Source organism: Thermobia domestica, chromosome 12, assembly GCF_964235325.1.
Source record: "Thermobia domestica chromosome 12, izTheDome1.hap1.1, whole genome shotgun sequence".
NCBI lineage: Eukaryota > Metazoa > Arthropoda > Insecta > Zygentoma > Lepismatidae > Thermobia > Thermobia domestica.
In genome coordinates this window covers 5,725,490-5,751,864 of record NC_137465.1, presented here as the reverse complement: position 1 = coordinate 5,751,864, position 26,375 = coordinate 5,725,490, and the positions used below count along the sequence as shown (strand labels likewise).

General features: G+C 34.7%; 1 long non-coding RNA gene across 2 annotated transcripts in view; it reads right to left on the bottom strand.

Annotated features, from left to right (window-relative positions):
• Positions 1 to 343: 343 nt before the first annotated feature.
• LOC145665681 (uncharacterized) overlaps positions 344 to 26,375 on the bottom strand; it is a 125,927-nt gene continuing 99,895 nt past the window's right edge. Inside the window, exons 3-4 of one of the 2 annotated variants that reach the window (XR_014127591.1) lie at positions 630 to 2,234; positions 344 to 599 (exon numbers count right to left, since the gene is read on the bottom strand). This is a non-coding gene — a long non-coding RNA (uncharacterized LOC145665681). Of the gene's footprint in view, positions 2,235 to 26,375 lie in introns of both variants that reach the window. The other variant, XR_014127590.1, reaches the window with a different exon arrangement.

Sequence of the window (26,375 nt, the reverse complement as noted above, 5' to 3'; positions counted from 1 at the left end):
TACCATATTATAGTTCATTTGCAAGCCTACCGTGAAAATTTTAGTGGGTGCAACAAAAATTTATGGGGTCCAGTCTCCCCAGACACCCTGGATACGGGCAGTGTTCGTAGATTTCCTGAAGAAAATTTCAATCAATTGTCGAAACTTTTTCATTTTACTCTAGTTTGTTGAGTGTCCTATTCCCATAGTTTTGTATGATAAGATTATTTTAGCTATATTAAAGAAAGTATCAACCATATTTGTTTTATTCATTTACTTTCTGCTTCTATTATTTTTCTTTTTCCTTTATTTTATTTATTTATTTTTTACAAAAAATACACACAAGTACACCAAGTAAATAATAAGTGCAAATTATGCTACTTTGAACAGACACACACACACATACACACACACAAACTATTACAATTATATTGATTTATTTCTGTAGAACAAGAAAAAGTGTAAACATTTTACATTGGACAATCAATCAGTGCCAGAACTTCCCTGGATTTTTACGTTTTATCGGAAAAATAAATCTTTTCCCTTTTTGCTAAATTTACCTACGGAATTTCCCTTTTTGCTAAATTTACCTACGGAATTTCCCTTTTTGATAAATTTACCTACGGAATTTCCCTTTTTGCTAAATTTACCTACGGGATTTCCCTTTTTAAACTAAGAAAAATTCTCTACACAAAAGAATTTAGTTGTAAACTTTGGGTGATCGCCTTGAAGCCATTTCAATGTATTTCATTTTAATGCTATGAGCTCTAATTACATTGTACTTGAAGGAGGCATCTGTCCCTCTCACATTTTGATTTGGTCTGCAACGACTAGATATATACTGTATTTAACTCTTCAATTATTATTATTATTATTATTATTATTATTATTATTATTATTATTATTATTATTATTATTATTATTATTATTATTATTATTATCGGAATACCCGTCCTTCGCAAGGCAAGAATACGTTTAATTTTAGACATAAAGTGTAAATTTGGATTTTAACGGCATCGGAAGTATCACTGTTTGTCTCAGCAACCCTAAAACTATGGATTAGACACTAATATCGATCATTGTCAATTATTTTTGATCATTAATATCACCTCCTCCCCCTCTCCAAGTTGCGGGGATGAATTTGGATTGAAACTACATCGGAAGTGTTACTGTTCATCTCAGCAACTCCGAAAACTTGGGCATTGATATCGCTCATTTTCGATCATTTTTAAATATCCTCCAGTCCTCTTCTCTTAAGTTCCACCATCAAAGTGAAATGGTAAAAATCACCCGAGGCTTTAAGAGTCTTCATCCCGACGAAATTAAAATACCGCTAATTTTACAGTAATTATGTGATATCTTCAAATAGATAAAAGTTAATCGAAATGTGGAACAAGAGCGCCCTAGACAATATCATTTTACATGTGAAACCGTTATCACGACTCACTTATCTGCCTTCGATTTCGATCTATTTTGAAAATCGGCATTTATTTTCGCGTTTCTAAACAGCTGGAAACATAAAGCCACTAGGTGACTTGTGATAACGGTACCTCAGGCAAAATAATATTGTCTAGGGCGCTCTTGTTCCACATTTCGATTAACTTTTATCTATTTGAAGATATCACATAATTACTGTAAAATTAGCGGTATTTTAATTTCGCCGGGGTGAAGACTCTTAACCTCATCTATGTTGAAAATTTGATCAAGATCGATCATGTGTTTCACGAGGTATGAAGTTACAAACATAATCACCTTCAGTTTTATATAATATAGATTATTTACCAGTATTTTTGATTACTAGCGTTGTCTACTAACCCACCTGAAGTAGCCTTTACTATCACATGCTTAAATGTATTAATATCTTTCATGTAAGACGCATAAGCTAGAACTATGTGTTAAACCCTGAATTCTTAAAATATTTTTCATTCTTGGAGCTGTAATAAAACAGTTCATAATTAGAGCAACATATTTAAAGCTATTAATTAAAAACAATAATCTGAAAACGCATTCAAAACTTCATGTCTTTCCAATTGTTGGTTTCCAGCGGCTACGTTCCGCTTGCCATGTATTGACAAAAGGAACAAAATAGTAATCATGAATTGTCCCTAGGGAGTGGCTCTAACAATGTCATTTTCTATGTCGTGATGCTCTTTCAACTGAAGGGTTTCACTTCTTCCAGGTAATTGGTGTTATTTGGCATTCAAATCACGCAGAGAAGAGTTTCGCTTCTGGCCCACCAACATTCGTCTTGTTTTCTGGAATAAAGAATAAAAATGTGTGAAAAGAAACCAGCAAAAATCATGCAATTGTGCATAGTACAAGTGGCAAAATTATAATTCACATATCCCTCTTTAAATTTCTAAGCAATGTTAGGAGATTTGAATTTTGAATTTAGCGGCGCAAATTTGTCATCAACATTGGGGGGGGGGGGACAGGTAAGACTGTTCTTTTCTTTTTTCTTTTTTTTTTTTTTTTTTTTTTAGCGAATGAAGTTGAAAAACAATGCCGTGGAGGATCAGGGGAGTAGAGTTGTCTTCAACATTAAGAAGAGGGCAGATTTGAGGCTTATTCTGGGGGACATTAATTTCATCTCACTTTCCTTTGTAGCAATCGGACACAAATCATCACATTTCTCCCCAAAGAACATATTTCAAATCGGATTATTGGGAGAGGACAGTCCACCCAGTTCCAAGATTGGAAAGGGACATGTCTCCCTCATCCCTCCGACATTTGCGCCAGTGTTTGAATTCATCAAATTGAAACTCGCCCCCCCCCCCCCGAATACACATTTTTATAGATGCAAATTATAATCAGCTGTATTTATCCTGTATAAACGAACTAGTTGAAATGTCGGTTTTTCTCACAGGAAGAAAGTGTTATGGAAAATTCTTAAGAGACCTCATCACGTCGAAATTAAAATACCCCTAATTTTACAGTAACTATGCGATATCTTCAAATAGATAAAAGATAATCGAAAAGTGTAACAATATTTCGCTAGACAATATTATTTTACATGAGATACCGTTATCACGACTCACTTATCTGTTTTTGATTTCCAGCTATTTAGAAAATCGACATTTATTTTCGCGTTTCTAAATGGCCGCAAACAGAAAGCTACTAGGTGACTCGTGATAACGGTATCTCATGCAAAATAATATTGTCTAGGGCACTCTTGTTTTCCACATTTCGATTATTTTTTTTATCTATTTGAAGATATCACATAATTACTGTAAAATTAGCGGTATTTTAATTTCGGAGTGATTAGGCCTCTTAAAAAGGTATATTTGGATTGTATATTTTGAAAAAAAAAAAATATAGAAATTGCTTTGTCACCCCGTCCTTGTATAAGCAGAAATTTCTAAAAGCTGGGGCACATACACACTTATTTTCAATAAGGAATTTTTATTTTAAATTAATCTTTTCAACATGAGAGCATGTGAAATGCTCTATTATTGGGGTAAATCTTGACCCCTGTCTCCCCCTCTTAGGATACGTTTTTATCAAAGTTGTGTGATTAAAAGTAATGCTGAAAGAAACAGGATTTTCGGTTTTTAAAAACTTTAAAATCTGTTCGGATTTCCATAAAAAAAACTTTTATTGTTTTTATTTATTTATTTATTTATTTATTTATTTATTTTGCACTTCTTTTGTTCACTTGTTTGGACGTTAGTACAAGAACAACAAAGCACGATGACTTCGGCGAATAAGTTACTGGCTCCAGTAACAAAAAAAAAAAATGTAATTTCATTTCCACGATATGTACACATTATGGTGACAAAACGAATGGACTAACACCAATAATAGCTAATTCCGACTAATCACTTTTTGTTTAAAGGTATTGAGTAAGTACGCTACTTTTTGGATCAAAAAAATCAAATATACTGTATTTCAGTAAAAAATTTTCTTCTAAGCTTCATATCTGGAGAACTTCTATAATGTAGCCAAACCCAAACTAGATATTACTTAACTCAGTATGATGTGCTTATTCCGTAAGATACGAAAACTCGATTTAGGGGCCGTTCAAAAATTTTATGGACCCTGATGCAGAAACTAATTATTAGCCAAGATCGCAATCTTTTGATGCATTTTTTGGATCATTCGAAAATTCTTGACTAAGATCGCAATCTTTTGATGCATTTTTTGATCATTCCTAAAATTCTTATCCCATCGATTTACGAGTACATGTTGATTTATATGAGAATTGCTATTTTCTTTTCTTTTCTTTTTTTTTTTTTTTTTTTTTTTTTACTGTTTCTTTTATTAATATGATTTAGACATTCATTTTGCAAATTGAATTTGCATTATAGATTAGTTTTATCTTACTGAAATGAAATCTGGTTATAAAATACTAGCAAATGCTCACACGTGTTACTGTGGGCAATATAACCTTTCCGTCTCTTTCATACAGAACTCGAAGTCTCGCAAAGAATTCGAACGTCTTTTGTAGGTATCTTAAGGAAGCACCCTCATCCATTTTTCCTCTATTTGAAATTCTAAAATCACTGAAACATTTGTTTAATTGGTTTAAGTAAATGTCCAAATATCATATTTCACGTCTCTAACCCTAAGATATTTCGCATTATGGACTCCCATTACAGTAATCGTAATCACCACTCACTTTTTCTTCTCATACCGTTTCCTTCCCTTTTAAGTCAAATATCAAAAAAACGCTGAAAAACGTATGTTACTACTTTAAATGAGAAGTCCAAATATCAAATATTATGGAAAATAGTACTACAAAAATGTTGGTAATCTATATGAAGCATGATCGCAGATATGATTCTCAGAGCAGGGCCGCTCGCGGAATTTTTTCCAAGGGAAGTAGGAGACCAATTCTTAGGGGTGAAAGACTGTCACACAAGCACATATGCGAAAACACACACACACACACACATACACATTTTAATGCACTTGTGCACATAATACCTACATCACACTAAAAAAAAAAATGCAATTATTTTGGCACATATCCTTATTAACTACACCAAATAAACTACGATACAATAGTATTTAATGCAGTGGCGGATATAGCCCAGGGCCGGGGAATATGCTCTCCACCCCAATTTTTGTGACGAACATAATTTAAACAATTATTTATTGATATACCTAACAATCTGGGTTCTGGCTGCGCCACCTCGGTTTTTACCTTCTAGATCCCGAGATCCGTCTCAGATTTAATATAAATACATTAAGAATTATAATATGTGAGATCAAATTAGTATGTTTTGATATGTATTTCCAAAAAACTGGACACCCTTCTAAAATCATGGGGACAACCACTTTCCATTGCCCCCCTCTGTGGGCGGCCATACCCGGGGGGAAATTTCCCTACCAGTCATCCCCTGAAATACTAACACAAGGCTATTTTCTTCATGCAGTGATTAAATGCAGAAAGTGACCACTGAGATTTTACTGTACTCATTGCTACATTAAGAGATAATTCTTTTTGTTACTTTCTGCCTTGGTTCGCTGTTCTGGCCTAATTTAACAGTAAAATAACTGCAATACTCATTATCATATCATTTAAGCAGAGCGCCATTATAACATGGATATGGTCGTTGGGACCTCCCATTATGAATAACCTTGTAAGCTCATTGCATGCAGCTCTTTCGTACTAATAATATGTTTTCCGCCTGGATTATTGTTCTCTACCATTTGTCCCTCCCCCTCACTAAAACCTCTAACTGCAGCACTCACATATAAATATATATATCCATGCATATGTATATTTTATTGTTTAAAAAAACAAACACGCGGTTAGAAATATTTAATTAGCACTTTTCTGACGTCACACAAAGTAATTGGTTCAAGCACTTGATTACATTCTCTAAACTTAGAGTTAATCAATTATCGTGGCCTAAACAAAATTGTTAAATATTTTCCTTTTCTTTATATACAGTAAAATTTGAGTGTTTCGTAATACGATTTTCATAAATTCTAATACCAGAATGAAATCTAGTATATACATGTTATGCTCATGTTCAGTGAATGCTGAAACAACAGCAAAAAGGTTAGGTTTCTGAGGCGAAGTTAGAATATTGAATATTAAAAACACGGTTCAAATATCGAATAGTAACAGTTGTGTAATCTTATTTCAATATTCAAAGTTCGTAACTATCATCAACTTTTCCGAGCCTAGTGTCTCCTTGAGTAAATACGATTGTCCTAAGGTCCTACCCTCATCTTAATCCAATCTACTAATGGACAGAGCTGAATGTAAGATTTGGATCAAACAGTAACGAAGCAGAAAACGGCTTCAATTCTTAAAACCAGCCTTGAAGAATCAACATTATTATTAGTTTTAAAAAATGTATACGAGTAAACTTTCGATAATTCGTAAAATGCATAATGGCTTTCCTAATAAGAAAATGGTCTAGTAGGTCATGAAATCTCAAACTCACCCAATCGCCCCTTTTCCAACGCCCCCTTAGAAATCGGGGCACATTCCTGGCGGGTTGTTAATATCCACGTTGAGAGGGGTGTTTTTCGTTCCTTCTTAAAGTGTTCATGCCACAAACACTTTTATAATCACTTACTTTCACTTATATAATCCGCCTCCTTTATTTATTATACGTATACCCGTCAGTGGTTGAGTTAGACATTTTAATCTCAGCTCTGTCTAGAAACGGCCATTTTGTAATCGCGCCTCACTTGGGCAGAAGGTCACTGTCCTCAAATGGGTTTAATTGCGTACAGGTCCACTATCCCCAATTGGTCTCACTTGGGTACAGCCTCGTTATCCTCAATTGGGCGCATTTGCGCACAAATTCACTGACCTAAATGAGTCTCACGCTCACTTACTTCAATGAAACTCAAGGTAGCCACGGGCTCGCTATCCTCAATAAGACTTAGGTATGCTTGGGCTCACTAAACTCATTACGGCTGGCGTCCACGCTATCCACTTACAAAACTTGTGCTAAGATGGTTCGTGCTCATTGATTTTTCTGCAGAGCCGGGCTCGCGAATTTGGACATCCCTTTCTGAGAGTAGTTTTCAGGTCTTAATTTAATTGTTTCGTTGTTCGGGTCTCTCTTTTATATAAAACAACTCTTAAATTAAATTTTGTCATAATATGGCGGACCATTTACAATGATACGATAAAAAAAATGTCCGATAATGCTCGTTTAATAACAAAATATTTTAATTCCAGATGATTATACGAATTCATCTAGACACGGACACACTTTGTCACGTATTCAAAGCGTTAACCCTGTAAAGGGAAAGAATCACTTGAAACATAATTGCTTAGACGTAACGATAATTTACCTATTGCAAAGTTAATTAGTTGGCTGGTTTTTAACGTCTATTTACAGCACTAAGGATATATGAGACTGTTACTACTGTTTATAAAGTGGAATCTAAACTAGTACTCGAGGTAAAATCTAAATCTTGCAACCAAGGCAGTTATACCTAGTGGGGGATCCATCTAAAGATTACGTATACTAAAGATATGCCACATTGACTTGATCCCTAGTCTTCCGTTGCAAGCGCTGCTATCGGCTGAAGGAGTTCCACTCGCTTTCTCTCGCTTAGCAATAGCTGAACCCTTATTGGCTCAACGCGTAGGTGTGTGAGGACGTGAGCGTTAGTTCGCATTTTTGCCACGGTTCAAGACATTTGGCAGCACAGTATTTACTCATGAATGGAAGGAATATAATGTTTCAAAACTTATGACTATTATCTATACATTGCAGAAGGTTTAGGGGAATACAGGATATACCATTGTATTTCCTGCATTGAATTTCTAGAAATATAACAATTTATGTTCTAGTGGCATTAGATATTTGTAATATCCGAACAGAAACAAATATAAACGTGTTCACCAAAGGATCAAGTTCTTAACAGCGTAAAGGTCATTCGAATCAGGTCATTTGGATTTGATTTCGTATGTAGACGCTGTTACATACTGCTTACATTTAGAACAATGAAGGTTGTATATTAGAAGGTGTCAAAATATGTGTCAACTTTATGTGTTTATAAGTACGATTTTTAAAGTTTCAAGGTTCTGTTATCCTTCGAATGGACAACATATATACAGTGAATCCTCTAAGAAATTAAAACTGTGGTTCCTGTTGCGATACTTTAATTTGTTGGTGTTTCTTTGTACTTGTAAAGCTTTCTGCTGTAGATATTTGAAAGTATTTATCTGAAATAAATTATGTAATCATTTTACTCGACGTATTTGTAGTGTTGTGATTTTATATCATACTGGACGCTTTCACTAGATTTGTTATACTAAAAATGATTTTAAGGGCAGTTCGATCACATAAAACATTTCTTTCTGCTCATGCGTTCAACCTAACTAACAAAACGAGAGCTTCAATTTATGCCCCTCACTCGTGCGCTCAAATTGAATTTAAAGGGTTTTGGAATGATATTTGAAAATCAAGGGGAAAAAATAGTACTAATAAATTTCCCTCAAATTTAAATATCTCTTTTGCGAGAATTAGACAGAACAGGAATTAGTCAGAACAAGAATTCCTGTTCTGCCAAATGATTAGATCATTTAAAATATTTTCTATAAAGTGCTAGAGGGTCATTAGACAGAACAGGACGGAACCGGTTTTTATCTATTCCTGAAATTGAAGCATCACTTGCGGGGCAAAAGATTTGAATGTAATGATCATGACGTCATGTGAGTAACAAAGGAAAATTTATATAGCTTCGATAATTTATTTTTTGTTAAAGCGTGTAAGGGTTGGAACATCTACTGTCCAAGTGTGTTGGGGTCCAAGAGGATTACACTAAAAAAAAAAAAAAAAAAATCATCTCTCTTTTCTTTCTACAGGAGGTCGAATACTTATTGATCCACCCTCGTATCGTCATACTACAAGACAATACTGGATTCGATTGTGAACCAAGGGCGCCGATCCTGGGAGGCCAAGGGGGCCCGGGTCCTCTCCAAAAGCTCAAGTGGGCCCCTTACTGTATTTGTTAATATACAATATTTGGCATAATTTGAGTGCAATTTGTCTTAAAATCTTCATATATATACACCTTCTGCATCTGAATGCCCCCCTCCCCCCTTCCCAAATTTACAGAGAAATCAGCGCCCTTGCTGTGAACACGCGCTGTTTACTGCTTTTGTATTACTATTATTAAAAATTTGAATTGACAAACACTTTTGCCAATTCGTAAATACAGTAGAACACGCGCTGTAAGATCTCTCTAAGCAACTTATTCCTGTAGATATGTTTGTGTAATTAGAAGACAATTTGAACTGTGAATTCCGTGACGATGTACTTTACTGTATAAAATCTATGCAGTAGGTACATCTTCATATAAAAAAAAAAAGAAAAAAAGAAACTCTACGAAAGGTTAATAATCGTGTGTAACATGCAAGGCTTTCTTTTTAAAAACTTTTATGTCAAAGATTATGTTAAACCATAAAGCGAAGATTCACAAAAATAATTGCACTTCAATTTACGTAATTAAAGCAATATTAACACAGTATGATATTCACTCCTTGAATGAAATTATTTTGTTCCTCAATAGATGGCACGGAAAACAGTCGATAGCGAAATGTCTTAAAAAAGAAAATTGCGAAAGAAAAAAAAGCTCATTCACGGATGCAATAAAATATTTAGACAGGAAGTATGTAATTAAAAAGATGAAAAAGTGAAGCAAATTACTATATTGTTATATATAACTCAAATTAAAGAAATAGTAAAGCAGGAATTGTTGTTTTGATTTACTTGTCTCTTAAGCATATTACGAGATACATAAAACTCAAGAGTACTGAAATCACTTAATGTTGTTCCAATCAACGTTGTAGAAAGGTGTTATTTCTAAAAATTCTCAGTACTACTTGTTAAGTAATTATAATTTACTTAACTTTCTTTCAAAGTGATTTATAACTTAGGAGCTCTAAAGTTACCTTTTCAAGTGATTCTTTTCGTCGCTCGAAAGTAAAACAATAAATAGGTGTTTAACACGGATTCCTCAAAATAAAAATAAAAAATACCAATGTGTCATGCCTAAACTTCTTATCAAACTCAACATTATATATATATATATATATATATATATATATATATATATATATATATATATATATATATATATATAGGGTGTCGCAATATTTTCGAAACATATTTCTCACATCAAAATAAGGAAAAAGCTCAAATGGGCCTCTGTTCAAAAGTAGATAGTTTCGGAGTTATAGGGTGGCGAAAACGTGTAATAATTGAACTTTAAAGATCCATAGTTCCACTATTATGGGCTACCGTAGTCAGGTCAAGACATCACTGAGGAACTTGTATTTGAACTATCCAAATATCCATGTTTAAGAATGCTCCAGTACTTGCACAGTGATTTTTGTATATTTCAATAGTTCCTCAATGATATCTTCACCCAACTACGATAGGTCCCATAGTAGTGGAGCTATGAACTTTTAAAGTTGACTTGTTTCACGTTTTCGGCACCCTATGATTCCGAAACTATTCACTTTTGGGCACAAGCCCATATGACCTTTGTTTCTTATTTTCATGTGAGGAATCTGTTCTCAAAATATTGTGCTACACTTATGTAACACCCTGTGTATTGTAATCACTGTAACATGTTTATGTACAGCCTTGCTAAAATATTTCTGACCACTCATTCTTTTTCAAAACAAAAAGTCTCATCGGTAGTTCAAAGTAAATCAAACTAGCGCAAACATTACTTCGTTGTTTAAGACCTTTATTCAGGGCTGTATTGGTGCGGGAATGGGGATCCGGCCCCCCCAAACGTTTTTTGCCCTTCATATGGATCCGTCTCGTTTGTTTATTAAATTTACTTAATACTTACAGCAAATGAAGACTGTTTATAATAGAATATCAAATAAATAAATAAATAAATAAATAAATAAATAAATCACTGAACACTAATATAATTAAAGCAAATTAAACATCTTTCTCTTTTTTATTTTCATTTGCCTAGCGAGATGTACACAATTACAAATATATTATTATACTGTTTCACTACGTAATCTAAATGTGATCTCATTTTTTCTTTGATCTTTTTAAAAACAATTTATTTCCACACAAACGCAGTCAAATAAAAGGAATTACATACATTTTGTATCTTTATGAATAGTTTATTAGTCCTTTCCTGTATCTGTTATTTAACTTCTATAGAACGCTCATCTTTAGTGGGAGGGATCCCTGAATCGATCCCAGGACATATATTCGTGGACTTCTTCAAGGTCTTTCCGTTTTCCCACATTCTCATTCCACCCATGCTCTCATAATAATTCATTTTCATTAACCATCTGTCTCCTTTAATCTAGAGAGGACATAATCATCGGACATTAAATTAAAAAATTTAATTTCTTTGTTTTCTCATGTGACTTTGCAAAGGACTTTTTTTCCCCTATGACATTCGGTAAAAAGTAGCCAAAGGAAATGATTCCATGTAAATTTACAACTTTTCAAAAATGTCCACTTCATTTTGCCGCAATCAAGATCAATTATTATCAGAAAAAAAAACATAAAAAATACACTTTTGATTGCCTCCTTATAATGTTGTTGGGCAACTATTTGCTCTTATCAAAAGAAAAGAAGAAACAAAAAAAGGCGTCAATTTGTCGTGATACGAAATAGTTCTTGTCTCTGCGATTCTGTAATCCAGAGGTTCATTGTCCACTCGGGAGCTCATGCGATTATTATGACAGCATGACAAACCGAAATTACATAATAACGAGGAAATGAATATATAATTAGTAATTATCTGCTGGAATTGAAGACGATATAAATTAATGTTTCCAACAGATAAATAGTTAATGCTGGTAATTGTTGATATAATGTGTGAGAAGATTTTTACCGTAGAATTGGAAATCGTTTTATTAAGGCAGTGTTGCTAACTACTGAACATATTGTCTTAATTTTATTTTTTTAAGCTTCTTATGTTGAAAAGAGTCTTGTCAAAGAAAAATAGTCCTTTTAACTATTCGTTTTGCTTCTTGTTTTCTTGACTTAAGAAATGCAATTATTCAAAATATTAGTGGATATCTCGAATGTATATAAATTCAAATAATTCTTTAAGAAAATAATCCAACTTTTAACTGATTTTCAAGTCTTGCCAGTGGCGTATTTAGGATTTTGTTTCGTGGGAGGTTATGCACAACACGGAGAAGCAGGAGGGCAACTGCCCACCTGAGTTTGAGAATTAAATATATTTTAATTTATGCACAAATTGAAGTTTTAATGGCAAGAATTGGAGAGTGGATAATCTTATGTGATATGATACAAAAATTTAGCATGGAATCTAACCTTCTATTCTATTCAAGAAGAAAAAGGAAGCATTCTCTTGCCCTACTTAATTACCCAGGCTACTTATTCCCCCCTCTTGATTTTATTTAGTTCAAACATTTACCTTTCTTTATAACTAAAGGATGTAAATATTCCTTTGCTATAATTACTATAAAGTTTCCTTATGTTCATATCCGGGCAAGTTGGTGTACCAGTTTCGCTTATCAAGTCCTCTTAAGTTTGGTGTTACTGACTACAGTTGACTTGAATCACAACTAACAACGGTCAAAAGTGTGATAGAAGAAACGAAAGAAAGTAACAACTAAGAAAAAGAAACAGAAGAGTAAAATGGAAGAAAGAAAGAAAAAAGAACGCAGTTTTTACATGGAATGAAATTTGACAAATACAGTATTATTTCTGAACAAAGAGCATAAGAAAATGGAAAGTCAATGGCATTCTTAGAAATGGCAAGAAGAATTATTGTTAAACGTAGAATGCGAAAAACTATCAAATTTATTTCGGTGAGGCGGGGAGGCTTGAGCATGATGACCCCCCCCCCCCTAAATAGGCTATTGAGTCTTGCTATACGATATAATTCGGTAATTGATATTATTAATCAATTAAACTCTTTCAGAGACACCATCCTTACTTTGCTCCATGATCAATTTTTGAAATTCTCTGGAATCTCTCTCCCCCACCAAGAAAAGGAATATACATTTTTAATTTACTCAAATAATTCTTATCTTCAATAAGTCCCTTTCCTCGCTCAGGGTTATCTTAATTAAAAAGTGTTTTACATTTTACACTTATATCTTAGTTCTAACTGGCATAAAAGTTTGATATGTTTTTCACCCTCTGCTGTCAATAATAATAATAATAATAATAATAATAATAATAATAATAATAATAATAATAATAATAATAATAATAATAATAATAATAATAATAATAATAATAATAATAATAAATGATGCAGTTTGGGTCATGCCTCCTCTTGCAAATTTATTTATTTATTTATTTAAGTAGTGAACTACCAATAATTGCACATGTCAAGGCTAAAGATATAAGAATATTATATTCTAGACTGCAGTATCTCCACCCTAAAAATGAAATGAAATTTTTGAGTTTTACGTCCCACGAAGGAGACGGTGATGATGAGTAATGAATGAAATGGTGGAATGAAGAAAGTGGGAGGAAACGGGGGAATCCCGAGTAAACCCACGCACACGGTGTTTGTCCACCACAAAGTTCACTTGGCGGGCGCTGGGACCCCAAGCACTAGAGGTAAACGCTCTACTACTGAGCCACCGCGGTCCTTATCCCTATCCCCACCCTAGTCCCACCGGGTTAATTCCTTGACAATATCCCTAAGTAAGGAGGCCCTGGATAACCTTCTTCTGAAGACACACTGACAATAGATGGAGATTTGCTGGTAAATACAGATACTGTGACCCCGCGTAGTGTACTCGCTGAAGCTCTCACCTTCGGTGCGAGCGGTCCCGGATTCGATTCTCAGTGGAGGTACTCGGTCGAAAAAGTGTAAAAAGCTTTTTCAGGCCAGCCATCTTGAATGAGGTTTTCCTGGGTTTTGCTCATTCACATCAGGCAAATGCTGGGATAGTACCTAACATATAGGTCCCGGACAGCTTCATTCCTTTCCTGTCCCCGGATAGTGTGCTCGCCGAGGGACGTCATCCCTCAAACGTGACGAGCTAAATGGAAATAGAGGCCGACAGCCCAGAAATATATATATATTAAAAAAATCCTAGTGGCTAATGGTTAACATAGACGCCCTTTTTTCTCGGGAGATCCGAGTTCGATTTCCAGCTGCAATTCATGTAGTTCGGATTCCCCGTTAAGATGTAAGTTCATGTTTCGTATAACCTCGCTGCGACAGTTGTCATCAAATAAAGATGATGCGTTAGTTGCTTCTAGTACAAAACGAAGCAACAAATGCATCAAATGTGGGAGATGAATTTAGAACACCTAAATGGCGCATGCCTAGCACATCTTGTGCTGTTAGAATATCTGAAACAGTATGTATCTAAAGGACGTACCTAGACATAAAAACAAATGACTGTTAGAGTATGGAACTGAGCCAAGTATATAAATGCCATATTTGTGGTACATAGTTGCAAATATCAATTAGGTGTAACAAGTACCTAAAACTGTAAGTAGCTTAAGTACATACTTAGCACATGAATATCATATGTTCCAAGTGTCGGGTACCTAAAAAGTAGCTGAGACTCCTCAATGGCATATATCTAGCACATTTTGTGCTGTTAGAGCAGTGGTAGAGCGTTTATCCCTGGTGCTTGAGATCCCTAGTTCAATCCCTGGAAAAGTAAGTTTGCGGTGGACAACATCGTGTCCATAGGTTTTCTCAGAGGACTCCTGTTTCCTCCCACATTTTCATTCCACCAATTATTCCCTTATCATTCACTTGCCTTAATCATTATTTCCTTTAGGCTAATGAGCATAATCGTGGAACGTTAAAGTGAAAGATTTCATTTCAGTTCATTTTTTTTCCTTATTCAAAGACCCACCAACACGATGATGTCCATTACAAACTTCCTTGGCCGGGGATCGAACCAGGGAACCAGAGGTAAGAGCTCTATCACTGAGCCACTCAGTAGCGTAACGCAAAAATGTCGCCCCCCTCCCCTGCAGGATTATTTTTGGTCCCCGCTTCCCATGCCCATTTACTTCCCACTATATTATGTCCCTGTATAAGACAATGGTTAATAAATCCATGGAATATAATAAAATTACAATTAAAATTAATACTCACCGAAAAAGGCAAAAATTATTTTCCTTTAAAATTCGAGAGTTAAGATGATTTTTTTAAAACTGATGTTGCTAGAATGGATGAATTTTCACCCAGAGCATATTTTTCTTTTCTAAAGTAAATAATGCTCAGGGAAATGAATATTCCGTATTCAGCTAACTTTTTGTAGCCTATAGTTCTTGACATTTGCTTCGCGGTGGGCACCCAAACCCTGCGGGCCTTGCGGGCCCCTCAGTTACGCCACTGTAGCCACTGTACCTTCTTATGGTAATAGAGAAGTTAACGTGAACATTTCTTTAAAAAAAAATAACTGTCTGAGTGCTCTGTCCCAGGGCAGATTCTATTTTTCTTATTTAACGCATCTAAGGTTTAGGATGGTCAGTTTCTTTCAGCTGTAATTCTAACGAGTATACAGGAAGAAAGAAATTATCGAATGCGTGAGCCGAAAATTTCAATACATATATTTTTAATATTGTTAGTAAATTTCTCAGTATATGTATATGGCAACATTGATTACGATTGTGTTTTGTCTCCTACGAAGTCACTTTGGCGACAAGTCGTGTCGTGACAAGCATTGGGCCTGGCCTGCAATATAAAACAAATTTAAGGAAATCATCAGTCCACAATTACGCAGGACTACATATGTATTACGTACATACTAACCATGAGAAACGTATTCACTATAGTTTCGCAAGTGTCCTGACTTCATTACTTTGTTTTTGAAAAAGAAAAAGAGAAGAGACAGAATTCAAAGGAAATTTCCGAAGAACGCTATTTTTCTGTTAAGAAACAGAGAGTAATTTTGATTTTTGTTTTGTTTTGAACTTCAATATCATGATTATAGAGTAATTGTTATAATGGATAGTAATTGCCAAGTAAGTATTACATTTTTACAATTTTTTGGTAATTACGTATGGTATTTCTGGTATTTAATATACGTGGTTTGCTATATTATTTATATATGTTACGTACATATAATTTGTATTATTTCGTGAGCCAGGGGGGTCCCCTGCCCCACTTCAGGAGACCATGGCTAGAGTGTATCTTCAGGGCACGTGGTCCCGGAATCGATTCCCGGTGGAAGAATACAAAAGTTTAATTTGACAATTATCGCTTTCATAAATTATCCGTCTCCTTTGGTCTAAAAGACATAACCGTGAGACATTAAAGTTTAAAAAAAATCAAATTGGATGGAATAGAGCTAGTTCGGGTTATCGAAAACTCTAATTTACACAGGAATGAAGATAAGCTTTTGATTTCACAAATTTACTATAAGTACAGCATAGTATCAATAAACTACTCTGCATTTATTTTTTAACTAACATTTTTTAAAAATGTATACCTACGTAACATTTGCACTACAGTTTTCTTAGCCTGTGTACTACTTTTATCAATTATGAACTGAAGCTTCGGGAGATTGATGAATGCAAAACTATTCTATTTATTACGAGGTTATTTCGATTTCCTTCCAGTGGTGGATCTAGCCAGGGGACGAGGCGTCCTAGCCCCCCACCAATATTTTGAATGACAAAAACAATTGAAACTATTCTTTATATATTTTTGAAAGTTTATAGTAAACTCATGATATACCTATTATAGTCTGGGATCTGGCTACCGCCTCCCGCAGTTTTTTTTACTTTCTGGATCCGCCACTATTTCCTTCTGGAGTTTTCGAAACTTAGTATATCTATTTGTCAAGCTGAACTAAAATATTCACCCCATGTCTAAAGTGGATACATCTATTGTGGACAACGTACATTAGATGCTCACACAATTATCATTAGGGTTTTATAAAAATGCATTTTTTTCTAATTTATGATAACTCAGTAAGTGTATCATATGAAGCATAGCAATGTGTCAAATGTTCGTTTGATACATTTTCATGTTTCAGTGTATAAACAAGCTTTAATATTATTATTAAAATTTAAAAAAAAAAAAATACTTCTTTTCGCTAAGGTAGAATCGTATTAACATTTTTTAGCTTCTCTCCTTCCACTTGTATAATTCAAAGCCTGAAGTTATATGTCCTTTCTGAAAACCCAGAAAAACACTATCTGTCTGTCAGAGAACGAACTAAACATGGGGGAGTTTTACAGTATAAATGCCTCTTCATTTTCGCTGAAAGCTGTAATTTTCCAGTTTGCCTTTTCTTTTTACCTTTTTTTTTTATCGTATCCTGTAATGACACTTATCTTTTCTCCTTCCCCCTCTCCTATTCGGCAGGTTTCTGATTTGACTCTACCGCAGCATATTTTTGCTTGATATCAGTCCTTCAGTGTGTGTGTGTGTCGGTGCCACATTCCAATGTGGCACGATGGATCTTATAGCATTTATATGTGCAGTATAAACTCACCCATAGTCACAAACATACGACGCCCAAGTTTTTTCCCCCTTGTGTGTGCTTTTTAACAATTTTTTTTAAAAAAGAAAAAGAAATCTCTGCTTCTAGCAATAAATGGTTAAAACACGAAAGGACTCGTTTTTTACCCCTTAAAGAAAGAAAAAAAGAGTAACAATGCATTTATATAGTATGGTCGTCCAAAAGAGTGGGATTCCTATTTTACCTGTGGTTAATGATGCAGGTGTGACTTATCGAAAAAAGTCCACAAATATTGCCCTTCCATAAGTGAGTGTAGTGGGTGGATTTGCCCGAGGGAGGAATTCAATCGAAAGAAAATTGGGATGAAAATTATGAAGAAGAAAGGCAGGCTATAGTTACGGGTAAGGAGGCGAAAAAAATGATATAGCAGAGGACAGTAACTGTGCTTCCAGGACTTTTTTTTTCCTAAATTTTAATTTCAGTTTGAAAACAACGAACAGCCAGTAAACCAACCATTAGATAGAAAATATAGGGATGGGTGGATATTTATTCATATAGTACAGCATTCAGAGAAATTGACGTGTGTCTTCAGGGTACACTTGTTTCACCTTTCTTCGTTTTTGAATCTTAGAACTTATCTGAGATTGAGAAAAGATTGTCTTTTGTATAAGGTTACCATATGACAGACTTCGAAAAAGGCCCTTTTTTTTTTTTTTTTTAGATTTTAAAATGAAGCTTGTATATTATTTGACAATCTCTTAATGACATAGCAAGAAAATATAATTTATGTAACCTTAATTATTACAATACCGATTACGGAAATATCAAGTTTCTTTCCTTCTCAGTGACAACTGGATGTGTAATGTGAACATTGAATCAATATTAATATTAATTATATCATTTACAATATATAACAATTGCTAATATTAATAGATTATTAATCATATATTGTTTACATAATTCTAAGGCAACGCCTGTATTTTGGTATGACTTTCAGAGATTACTTCTCAATATAAGGATTACTTTTGTAATATATGGTGTCCAATATAATAAGACGTGTAGTAACAGAATAGAATCATTCAAAAGAAATGGTTAGATATATCTAGATTTTAGAGATTTTAAGAAATGTCAGCTTATTTAGATGACAATGAATCATCTAAATAGTTTAACTATGAGTTTCTGACAAACGGACCAAAACTATTGTAGTTAACATTCTTATAAAATATAAATTAATTAATGGCATCTTAGATCAGCGTTTCTCAAGCGCTGTGTTGCGACACATTGGTGTGTCGCGAATACATGTCAGGTGTGTCACAAGGTTTTTAATGTCTTCTAAGATTTTCCGCAAAGAAATTATCTTTAAAAGAAAATTTAAAAAATATCGCAAATTGACTTGATTTCACAGTTTCTTCGAAGTTCAAAACTGGATAATTTGGTTTTAATGCTGTTCATTTTTCTTTGGAAAGAAACACTGAACACAGAAATGTACTTTCAATAACAGAATTCTTGGTGGTTTCTTCCCGATAAACTCATCTCACTAGTTTTAAGTTTGATGTCTTCTTATATTTCTGATGGTAATATGTCGTTCTCATATTCCTGCTTAAGAATCATAAGTTTCTTTTATGTTAATATGTTTCTAGTCTAGAGTCTTACGTAATTTGCTTGTGAGATTTGTACCTCATAGTCGTTCCATAATTTTTTTAAAAAAATGTATTGTATGTATTTTTACGTGTTTGCTTTTTTGCATCTATGAAAAAAATCCCATGCCGGGCGTGTCGCGAAAGTTTGAAATGCATTTTGGTGTGCCTCAAAGCAAAAAAGGTTGAGAAACGCTGTCCTAGATAATGATGCGTTCTTGAAAAATATACAAATTAACGCATGGCCATGTAATCTGAGAACATGTAATCTGATAGTGTGTAAAGTATCAAGAACTGTTTTCTACAAAAGTTCACCTTTGTATTAGATTAGTACTACTTACAACAGTGTAGTACAAATGTGTAATGATTTGGATTTTACACTTAAATTTTCGATATTTCTAGAACTAATAAAAGAAGAGTATATTAAAATAACATGTACAAATACCAACATTAATATTTTTAAAAAATATATATGTATTTAGTATGAGTTTGCATTTTTGTAGCCCATGATATATATAATTATGTAGGGTTTGGCCATCGACATACTTAATTTTTTTCTATTACACAATACGATACACTCTAATAATAAAGTATGGTCACTATACAATACAATACTTTAATAAATATGATTTAAATGTTATATCCACCTTCGTGAAGGTCTCGTGATGACGAAGGAGTCTGATAATTTTAAGGTAAAATTAAGAAAAAAATAAAGAAACAATTTTTGTACATAAATTTACAAAACAAGACAAAAAACTTTTCGAGAATCGAGTGGAATGAGAAAGAATTTTTAGAGAATCGAGACACGACGAGACTTCTACAAAATTTACGAGATATTATTTCCCATCACGTAGCAATACTAGTGACGTAAATATGATTTCGAAATCATTGTGTGAGACTAATGAGAATGATATCAGACTGGTGATGTGAACATGACATAAAATTATATTGTAAGAGTGATATCAGACTGGTGATGTGAACATGATATAAATTGATATTGTAATAAGAATGATATCAAACTGGTGTTGTGAGCATGATAAAAAAGGATATTGTAAGAGTGATATCGACTGTGATCTGAGCATGATATAAAATTATATTGTAAAAGTGATACTAGTCTGGTGATGTAAGCATGATAGAAAATGATATTCTAAGAGCAATATCGACTGTGATCTGAGCATGATATAAAATGATATTGTAAGAGTGATATTAGACTGTTGGCGTGAGCATGATATAAAATAATATTGCAAGAGTGATATCAGACTGGTGATGTGAGCATGGTATAAAATAATATTGTAATAAGGATGATATCAGACTGGTGTTGTGAGCATGATATAAAATGATATTGTAAGAGTGATATCGACTGTGATCTGAGCATGATATAAAATGATATTTGTAAAAGTGATACTAGACTGGTGATGTAGGCATGATATAAAATGATATTCTGAGTGATACTAGACTGCTGACGTGAGCATGAAAGATATAAAATGATATTGTAAGAGTGATATCAGACTGTTGGCGTGAACATGATATAAAATAATATTGTAAGAGTGATATCAGACTGTTGGCGTGAGCATGATATAAAATGATATTGTAAGAGTGATATCAAACTGGTGATATGTGCATGATATAGCATTATGTAAGAGTGATATGGGATTGCTGGCATAGGCGCGAGATCCAGTAGTGTTAGGTCAAAATAGACTCGTATGGCTGACAATAAATAGAAAAGTGATGATGATAATGATATCTTATACATATAACTAAATGTTTGTCCCACTGTTTTACAAATCCATGCAGTGTCTCCGTTTGAAATGAATTTTTGAACATAGTTTGCATTTAGCTTCAGATGAGCTTTTATAATATCAATTTCATTAAAACGTCTATCCTAAGGTTTTAGAGGATTTAAAATTTATGCGAAAAATAGAGAATCTCACAAGCCTTATATTTATATCGTCTTGTAGGCTTATATAGAACTAGTTGTTCCAGCTGAGAATTCGTTCCGTGTAGACTATACGTTAAAATCATGCTAAAAACTCTACATTGAAGTCTGTGTGGACGCAGGTTTAGTGGAAGGTATTAGTGGCGGCTTGATTATCAGACGGGACCAAGAATTTTTAAAATTTATTGGCCCGGGCTCGGACCCATAACCCTCAAAATTTTCCGAGCTCGAGCTGGGCTGGGCCTAGGTACATTTGGGCTGAATTGAGCTTGTACCGAAAAATTCGGCCCGTGCAGGTCTCTATTAAACATACAAAATGCTCCATTACCTTCAATAGCTCAGGGTCTCATCAAACTTAAATCCGGCTCGGATACAAGATAAAACTTGTATATGTAATTCAGCGAGCTAGCACTTCCTCATTTGTGAATGGAATTTGTGGCACTACACTGAATAACACGTGTAATCCTGTTTATCCATTTCTGAAGTTAACAAATGTCTCAGCAGTTCAACATACATTAAACAATCCTGGATTAATGCTTGTTCTCAAAAACATCAAATATAAACTACCTGGAAAACTTCGGTAGACAACAATAAGAGAAAGAAGTTCGTGTGTTGATATACAGTAGGCTGTAAGTATGTTTACCTTATTTCTATCACGATAAACTATTAACATTCGTACTAGAAAGTTATGCTAGATTAATCCTCAACTCAAATCCTTCCAGTAACTAAAGCTGAATTAAAAGATCGCAGTCTAAAAAATTATCCAAGGACAAAACATAAACAAAGAACTGAACCGTACGGGCTATTATAAAGGATTGAACCACTGACTTCCGAAAAAAAAAAAGGCGTCAGGAGCTCGTAAATGCTGTTAAAGGAGGGTTTCAGTTAAAGATGTCACCCTTTAGGCTAAAGAAGACGGATTGAGCTCATAATGTTTTTGGTTGCCGCGAAACCGTTAATTTGAAAACTATTGGGAATTACATTAAGCTGATGTTCATTGTTATGATAACGTGGTTTTTATTGAGTACCTACCTAACTTCCGTGTACACGTCTGCAGGACATAAATTTAGCATTTTCAATAACGTGTGTTTTATTTCAAAGTCTTAGGACGTTTGCGTTCTTGATACAGGAAAAAAAAAGCGTTTATTGCTCCCCGAAACAGTGCCTCAGAGTGGAACGTATGTAAAATAACGAAATGTAGTTAGGAAGAATACTTATAGCTCATTTTATTCTCAATATTACTAATAAACAAAGTACATTATCAAAATTTGATCTCCACCCACACAGCACATATTTACGGGACGTCTTTTGAATGAACTTAGAGGTCTGCAAGAGCTCGGGCCGGACTCAGGCCTACAAAGCATATATCACTTCGAGCCCAGGTCGGGCTCAGGTCGTAAATTTTTAAATACACAGCCATATTTCTCCGACCTAACTTTGTAAATATACTGTACGACATTTATTGGACCGTGAACTTTTAAAGCACTACTACAAAATTAAAATTCTAATTGCTGCAAATAAAAATACAATTTTGCGTAAATTATTAAGTTTCTGTAATTCGGGCTTATTTCCAGCTCATTTGATTACCACACGAGCTCGGACCTGGCTCGAACCTAAATGCTAAAACATATTTCGGACTTGGTCGGGCCTCACATTATAAATTCACGAGCCGGGCTGGGTCCGCCTTAAAAAAAACTCAGCCCGTGCAGACCTCTACCCTATTTGTCCCACGATACTTAGACTCTCAGTAATGAAGATGTCCAAAGGATTTCTTTTAGATTACAATACGATGTGTCTATCAGATAAGATTTGTATCTCCCATAATTGTCCTTTAATTATCCCGCAAGGAGCACAGAATTTTCTACGGGAACCCAATAGAAAATCCCGTTTCCTGAACATAACCGGTCTGAGTTTCCATAGCATGTTTACAGAAAGTCCCATATACATCCATATGTACAACTGACGTCACCTGAACGTCCAATGTCCAGTGTCACCTGAACGGAATGTTTGTGCTGTGCTGATACAGAGATCTAGCACTTGGATAAAGCTATCAATTAAAATAGAAACGTGTTTCTAGTAAAGGTGTTAGCAATATATTATTATTATTATTATTATTATTATTATTATTATTATTATTATTATTATTATTATTATTATTATTATTATTATTATTATTATTATTAAATATTCTGGCTTTGCGTAGGCCCTGGGACTAAAAGAGTTTTTTTTTTCTTTTAATTTTAGATTTAGGCCTGAAAATGTTTCTTCCACGTTTTTCGATCCTCAGCTTCCTCTTTTAACTCCCAATATTTTCCCTTGTTTCTCACATCATCGATCAGTTGTGTTCTTCCTATTCCTCGCTTCCCTTTCATCTTTCCTTCTATGGCGGTGTGAAGAAGACAATTTTTTCGCAAGATGTACCCAATCCAATTGGCCTTTCTACGAAGGATTCTGGCTAAAAGTGTCCTTTTCTCTCCTATCAGTTTTAAAACATCTACATTTGTTGCTCTGTCTGTCCATTTTATCTCTCCAACACCACATTTCGAAGCTCTCTAAATATTTATTTTCTAAAAGTAATTTCCAAGTCTCTGAACCATATAGTCCAATGCTCCAGATATAGCACTTGACCAACTTCTTCCTAAGTCCAATACTGAGCTTGCTAGTTAAGAGTGATCTTTTCTTGTTGAATGTTTCTTTCGCTACGGCAATTCTTGACCTAATCTCTTTGGTGCAGTAATCATCTCTTGTCAAAATACTTCCCACATACTTGAAATTCTCGATCTCCTCAAGTTCTCTTTGATCTACTCTGACCCGCAAGGGCGCGATTCCTCGGGATATTCTCATGACTTTCGACTTTTCGATGTTGATTTCCATTTCAATATTATACAATGACTGCCTATTATCGATTATTTTTATGACTTCACTGATGGGCGCTCAGATTAGATCTATTATTATCTCTCTCCTCTCTTCCCTCACTCCATCTCTCTTATGGGTGGGTTGATTTTCGCAAATTAGTACCGTACTCAAAATCTAGGGTTTATGGTTGCTTTGAATTTTCAAATAGTTTGTTTCTAGTTCAATGGATGGCGCCACCGAAATCAATATTATTATTTGGAAACACTATCATAAAAGGAATCAACAAAATATTGAAATAATATTAAAAAATAAATCACCCAAAGCTAACTTAACTCATGACAATGGATTGTGCTAATTTCCAATATTGTTGCTTCTACTGTTGCTGGAGGCAAATTAAACTCCTGTTGGCAGCCTAGGCCTACTAGACACCTTGAGGCACTCACGCATTTGGTGTGATGTGTACTCGGCGCATAATACTGTAGGCTCCTCTCACCGTTAATGCTGGGTTTCTAGACTATAGTTCACTACTTCTTTCGTTCAAGTAGCTCCCGAATTGTCCTCACGACACTGAGTGTGACGCTACACTCCAAACACCATTTGGTGAGCACGAACGGCCACTCATCTTTTCTCTGACCAGCCCTGGCACTACTTGACTTCATTGATCTCATGTGAAATGGTGTTTCAGAGCAGCTACAGCACTGACTTGATTGATGAGGGCAGTTATTATTTAAAATGTAATTCGTTTCTTTTCAATCAAACTAAACATTACAATAGTATTTAAGGATTGGACAGTGTGGAGGTAAGATTTTTAATTTGTGAGCATTGTTGCAAGCAATGATGATTTCAGATTTTCTTCTGGGAGAATTCCAATACAATGGGGGTGAAAAATAATATTAAGAAAATACTGGGAATCCATATTGAGTACGATAAGATATATATGGCCCCAGGGGGTGGGTTCATGGCATCTAGGGAGGGGAATTCCCCTCCGGGTTACTCCTTGAAATTATCACTGGTTGAAAGCAGCTCATTGTTGCGAAATGAAGTAACATTCAACAAAATTTCAAGTTTTTAGATTCAACGGTTTCGCAAATCTGTGATGTGAATTTGTACACTTGGCGTTACGGCCCGATTCACGCCATCTGTTAGCGATTAGTGGAAGTACGTCCAGCCTAACGACCAATGCGTACTCAGCGCGTCGCGTCGCCCAATTGATAACCGGCGTACCGGGAGCTTTCTAGACCTAGTGACTGTCAAGTTTTTTTATTCACGTGACTCCCCAGTTTGCCTCACGACACCAGGTGGACGCCAAAAATTGGTGAAGACGGGACCACGCGGGACGAATCCAACACTCTAACCATTAGAGTACTTTCACCCAATGGGTTTATTATTTCAAACAAATATTGATTGCAAAATAGTATAGAAAATATAGTCTGTTGGTTCACTGTGTTTCTCCATAAATTTTCGCTTTCAATAAGGACAAAACAATTTAAGTTGGATGACGGTTTTAATGTCTAAAGCATACTTTTAGACAGAAATAATACATTCAAGAAAAAAAAACAAAAGAAAAATAAGTAAATTGTTTCTTTTGGGTTTACATGACATTTACGTGGATTAAGCAAAAGGCTTACAACACCACCAACACTGGAAGCAGATGTGAAATAAAAAACAGAGACAAAAAAGGGAAGATGTATGTGAGTACAAGGGATTTTTTCTAGTTAATGGACAGGTACCAGCAGCCCTTGTCGTTTTGGCACATGGACGAAGCATCTGTGAATCGTTGCGCCAGAGCGAATTTGAACAATGAAAGTTGTTAAAACACACACACACACAGAATAGTTGTTGTATAAAAGACGAGGGGATAGAGGGGGTATTAACAGAGAATATGGTTGGTCTTTCTTTGTCTTAGTACAACTCGCGAACGCCAAAGTTCTACAGAAAAAAAGAGCACGTAAGTAAACCATGCATTGCGTGGTCCTATCTTCATCAAAGCAAGATTCTCTTTTTTAAAACATTTTTTTCTGTTCTCGCATTGAGAGATAGGGATTGGTTGTGATGCTTTTTTTATCCTTGTAATTCTTTATGACGGTCTTCGTGAATGAGTTAAAAAAACTACTTCTAATTACCATGACAATACACTTGAGGGAAAAAAAAGTACCTACTTGTAGTATCCACCCTAAGGAATTGCTGACAGCTATCTTTCCCCCTCCCCTCACGTTTTCCGTCTCCCTGATTGCTAAGCATTTCCTGTCTTTTATTCTGCCACCATTTTGTATGTGTGAGTATGTATGTGTGTGTGTGTCTGATTGTTCATCAATTAATACTAATGACACATTTCTTAATGGTCTATCTTCATTAACTTTCAATATTAGCTATACTAATAGTCTCCACAATCGTCCATTATTTTGAGAACGCTTATTTTGAAATCGTTCTAACCTATGATTTTTTTTTTAAAAAAAAAAGGTGGTGGTCATAGGCGCCGACTTGAAGAAAATATTGGGGGGGCCAAAACAATGAGTAAATATATAATCATATTCAGTCGTTTTCTATCAACTGCTGGATAAAGGTCCCCTTCCCTCCAGATCTCGGTCTGCTGCATCTGCTCCGTTGCTAAATTCATGACCTAAGTCAA